Below are 5,770 nucleotides of genomic sequence, written 5' to 3'. Positions count from 1 at the left end.
AGGGTAGAGATGAAACATCACCTTTGGGCCTCTGTCTTGGTGACGCACTAGTTCCATTGAGGTAATATTTTCCCCATATTTTCAGTCAGTATTTCCCTTGTTTCAGGTTGTGACTGGTGCCTTTTGTTCTTTTGCTGTGCATCTCCTAGAAAAGTCTGAATCTGTCTTCTCCAATGGATTAAGGTAGCAGAAGACTGCAATTGTAGTCCTTCTTGGCCTTCTCCTCTCCAGGTTAAACTAACTAGTTTCCCCAGCCTCTCCTTGTACATCAGGTGCTCTGGTCACCTAATTGTTTCAGCAGCCTTTCTCTGGAGTCTCTCCAAGTGGCCAGTAGTTACTGTTCTGTGGGCCCCAAACTCCAGCTGTATGTCTACTCAGCCCTCAGCCTGACCCTGACACATGAATTTGCATTTGCCTTTGTTGAACTTCATGAGGTTCCACCTAACTTGTTCCTCCAGTTTATTGAGGTCCTTCTGAATGAAAACCCTCCAGTGTGTGAAGCACTCCTCCAGTGTGGGTGTCACTTGACTAGGTTGTGTTGTGTCTCAGCATCCAGGGCCATATGGCATAGCAGCAGGGTAACATATTGACTTAGTCAGCAAGTGATAATTTTCAGCTTATCTGGCAGGAACAGAATTCTTGATAATTATTGACCGGAATTCATGGAATATTTTTGGCCACTAGACTAGACTGAATTATACAACACACTTTGCAGTACATATTATGCTAATTAGAAATATATACAGTAATTTGTATTTTGGTTATACATATCTAAATGTTTATATCCAGTAAAGGTACTTCTAATGGACAACTTTGTGTGGAAAAGAAAGAGAAAATTGATAATCAGTAATATATAATGACATGCAAAATGACGTACATAATAACATACATCTATAGGAAGTGATTGGAATTATCTGAGTACAGTTGTAACAGCACACTGCTCAACACATGTGACTCAATACTTGACCTGCTAGCTCCTACCACCCTGGTCTGTGCCTTCAGAGGTCACTATGAAGCTCTTGCTTGCTTTGCTATTGTGCCTTATATTTGAGTTGCCAGCATTGTATGTTGTGATGGGCAAGCTGAAGGAAGGACATGATGTTTTGAAGAAGTTGTTACTGGATTTTTAATGCAAAGCATTTAATGAAAATGCAAAGCAAAAATCTTCATAGTGCACGAACCTTGTCTGCTGCAATTATTTTTTTTATTGACATCCCTGGGTGTGCTGGCAAAGAGAAGCAGACACTATGTCAGGAAGCAGTTCAGAGTACAGCCTATATGTGACAATGTTCTTAGCTTTCTGTTAATGCAGTGTTTGTGGTATCCCAGTCTCTTTGCTGAAGTACTATATGAAAAAAGGTGGCTTCTCTTCCAGCTTTTTTGTTTAGCATGAACAGGCCACACACTGTAATAACATCCAACCAACCTATTCCTGGTGTTAAGGTTTACCAATGACAAAATAACAATGAATATTCATATTCCACATATTTCCAGCTCTTCTTAGGACAGCTCAGCCTAAGCCCAAGATTCCTTTTCATCACAGAACTGCTTCCACTTTCCTTCTTTTTGTGGGGAAAGAAGCAGCCACCTTGTCTCGATGAATCTGACAGTGAACAGGGCAGGGAGGGCTATCTGAAGAAACCTCCATCTCTTTGCACTTCACAAGGATGTTTCCCTAATGCATTGCCAACTCACAAAGAGGTGTACTGCAGTTTAAGAAGGAGCATGGTTACAATGTGCAGATCTAAGCTATATTCCCCTAAAATGACAGGCAGAGCTGTTTGGTATAGGGTCACATTTCAGGTTTGTTGTTGAGAAATGTCTCAACCTATGTCTCAACTTCTACCCTGCCTAGGAATTTGGAACCACATTTTCCCAAGGATCATGGGTCTGTCTGTGTCATTTTGAATGGGCCTCTATCTAAAGAGAAGAAAGACCTTGAGACTGGGACACAACCATCACAGGTGAAGCTACAATACTGTTTCTTTTCTAAGCCCTTATTTTTAATACCTGTTTGAAAATCTGCAGAATGGAGGGTTGAAATTTAAACTAATTGGCTGCTGCCTAAAGATGAAAACATGCTTTTAAAAAGAATTCATATTTTGATTGAGAAGACTAAAAGTTTTTTTTTTTTCTTCTCTTGACCTTCTGGTTTAAACAGCTCTGCAGCCAAAATGGGTTAGATTTGAAAGTCAGTTGGTTTTGAATTAAATGATAAGCATCTGAATATCACACACTGAGTAGGTAGAGCATGGTTTTTTAGTTAAATTTATTAAAAACATGTAAGTATGAAAGGACACTGTATTAAATGAGTACTATGAACTTTTAAGTTGTCAGAAAAGCTTTCCAGGTCATGAGTTACAAATACTACAGGAGAATTACAGTCTGTTGAACAGATATTCAGTTTTACTAGCGTGTTCACATTCCCACAACACTGAGAATCGTGTTCTCCAAACTAGATACTGCAAGCTGCATTATCAAGACATTGGTCATCACATAAGCAGGTAGAGGAAGGAGTGCTAATACTATCAAAGCCTGCTCATATTTAGACCCAGATCTTTCAGTAGAGCACAACTCACTGGACATAACAGTTTATTGTACGAGTGGGTCCCTGTAAAGCCTTTAAATGTAGCTGTTTAAAGGAAAATGAGAGTAGGGCAAGATACTGCAAAGGTTGTCACGGGAATTCAGTGTTGAGCTCATCTTTCAGCTGAATTGCCTAAGGTTGGGTATGAAGTCAGCAGACAAGCCCTCAACAGTCCTGAATTCACTTTCCATTCAAATCTGGTTCTTGTACAGTGTTTGCTGCGACACCTAATGCACCAAACAACGTCTTTAAATTAAAGCTTAAGTGTAATTGTAGAGGTACCTATACTCCCCAGGGAAAAAAAAAATAATCCCATTTGTACTTGCCAAAGAAGTTTTCAGCCCCTTGGATAATATATATCCAGGAGCACCATAAAGGTGTTCAGTGCTAGGTTTTACACTTCAGTCTCTAAGCAGAAGTAATTTCCAATAAACACAGTCTCTAAGGTCAGAGTTTGAGTTAGAGAAGCTGGAAAAGCAGTTTCAAAGTAGTATCAAATCTCCTAATGGTGTTATTAAAAAAAATATTTTTTCCCTCTGCTCCTTTTATTTGCCAACAAATAGGTGACTGCTAGGTGCTGTATATGTCATTGAAATGTGGGTGGTTACTGGGCAGTGACAAGCATCTCAGATTCACATTCCCTACTTCCTGGTATATTAAAGTTAACTTTAATGTTTCAGGAGCCTTTGTCTGCAAACAGGGGACTTTCTGCTTCTGTGAGACTCAGTGGCAATACTCAGACCTGCCTCTATTAAGTGTGATGACATTTAGAATCATAGAATCATAGAATCAGTCAGGGTTGGAAGGAACCACAAGGATCATCTAGTTCCAACCCCCCTGCCATGGGCAGGGACACCTCACACTAGATCTGGCTGGCCAAAGCCTCATCCAGCCTGGCCTTAAACGCCTCCAGGGATGGGGCCCCAACCACCTCCCTGGACAACCCCTTCCAGGGTCTCACCACTCTCATGGTGAACTTCTTCCTCACTTCCAGCCTGAATCTCCCACTTCCAGCTTTATTCCATTCCCCTTAGTCCTATCACTACCTGATATCCTAAAAAGTCCCTCCCCAGCTTTCTTGTAGGCCCCCTTCAGATATTGAAAGGCCATTTGCTGACTACCTCGTGTTGAGTGACATATGAAAATTGGCAATTAATAGCACCTGGCTTCAGTAAGAAACAATTGTGTATCACTTGTCTGTAAGCAGCAGAGGCTTCAGATATAATTCTCTGAAAATAAAGCAGTTGTCCCAATTTAAGCTCATTTCATTTCTTTCCAAAGAAATGAAATAATAGTCACTCCAGTGATAGTGTCAAGTCATTCCGCTCTATTATTCCATTTGTTCCATCACAGCCTCTTCTCTCCAGGGAACTCATTTGTATTCTCTTGCTTTCAGGTCATCTGACTCTTAGTTTGTGTCATGGGTTTAACTTTGCCTCTCTTTAGTATAAATTAAAATATTATTGTCACCACCAGACTGAGCCCGGAAACCATGACTGTGACTATTTAGCAACCTATTTTAAGTTCAAGAAAAAAGCCATATACCTAAATATTTTATGGCTAATGGCCATTTAGCTTTATATCCAGATCTCAGTATTCAGGATAATGCTTACTAGCACTATTGCTGCATGCCATTGCGTTTAAGTATTTGCTGATACTGTATTTAGAAATGCATTTTTTACCCTTTAGAGAAAACACAGCATAATCTACAAGGGAGTCTGGGCTGTACTTCTGTCAGTCACATCAGCATAAAGTCACGTAAAAAACATTTTGCTGTGTATATTTTCATGGTTTTCCTCATGGCAACCCTGCTTCTCCCCTTGATGGGGAAATAAAACCCTGTAGTCAGCTATTGAAATGACTGGCTGAGCATGTGTGCCCAGCTCTAAATTCAAGCATCATTTAAAAATTTTGCCACTGACATCTTCACTTTCCCCTTCCCTCATTCTATGTGAAATGGTCTGGCCACCTACAGCAAAATTACTTTTTTAATGAGACTGCTCCTACTGTGGAATCCATGGTCCAGAGATCAAGTGTGGGTGAATGTTGTTGTCTAGTTTGCAGACAGAGTCAAGATTTTCCTCCAGATCTCGCTCTAAAACATCTCCCACTAAAATTTATCTGAATGGCCAGAACAGCTCGAGTTCAAGCAGGTCCACACAGGCAGTGCAGTCACAGATTGATTTACTGTGTGCAGCTAACAGCCTACTCAGGTTGGGCTGCAAAATGCAAGACTAGCTGCGATTGAAGGCGCTGTCTTTGGATGCCCTGACTCACAAAAAGCCTAGGTCTGACCTCTTCTTACCCCCACAGACCTCGGTTGTGCACCTGAAGGTCCTTGTCCCCATTAGCGCCCAACAGTGCATTTTTGTCATCCTGCCGCCTTCTGCCCGATAAGCATCCACTCCCTCAGAGTCCCGTTCCTCCTCCTGCAGCTTGCGCTTCTGCTCTATTTCTGCCCCGTCTCACGATGCTCTGCGCCGCTGTATTTGAGGGCATCAAAGGTGACCCCAGATCCCTGCTGCGCAGGCAGTGCCCTCCAGGCACTGGAATTTAACTCTACTCCGGCAGCCAGCTCCCGGGGAAGCGGGGCCAGAATTTCTCCGCCCCGAGCCGCTGGCCGGTGACGTAGCCTGCTCATACAAATCCACACCGTGTGCAGGCACCAACGTGGGTCGGTTCTCCCCGGCTGAGGGGATGCACTTTGGCCCCGAGTGACCCCACGATAGGGCGGCTCCGTGCCGGCGGGGACCGGGCGTGCGCTTGGGCCAGCCCGGGCGGGCTCGGCTGGGCTCGCTGCCGCTAGGTGCTCATCGGGAGGCACTAGCAGCACCTAGTGGTGAAAGCAGGCCCGAGCGGCAAGAGGACGGGGATCTGCCTGACACCCCTTTGCTTTGGTGAAACTGCACTTTGAGCTGACGAGAAAACGACTCGCGAGGAGCACCGCTTCCCTCCTAATGCGGCACAAGCCAGGACGAAAGCACAGTAAAGGGAGTTTGTCCAGCAGGGGTGGTTCTGGAGAGGGGTGCATTTCAACACCTCTGCAAAAAATCTGTGAGTCTTGCCAAGAGCTCAGTCTCTGCCAAGCCCAGAACAGGAACCTGGTACATCCTCTCCCTAGTGAGGCTTAGCGTTTACAGATTGAAAACAAGTTGTTTGATATAGATCACTTCACATGCAATA

This window comes from Indicator indicator, chromosome 5, assembly GCF_027791375.1.
Source record: "Indicator indicator isolate 239-I01 chromosome 5, UM_Iind_1.1, whole genome shotgun sequence".
NCBI classification, from domain to species: domain Eukaryota; kingdom Metazoa; phylum Chordata; class Aves; order Piciformes; family Indicatoridae; genus Indicator; species Indicator indicator.
This window is presented reverse-complemented; position numbering follows the sequence as displayed.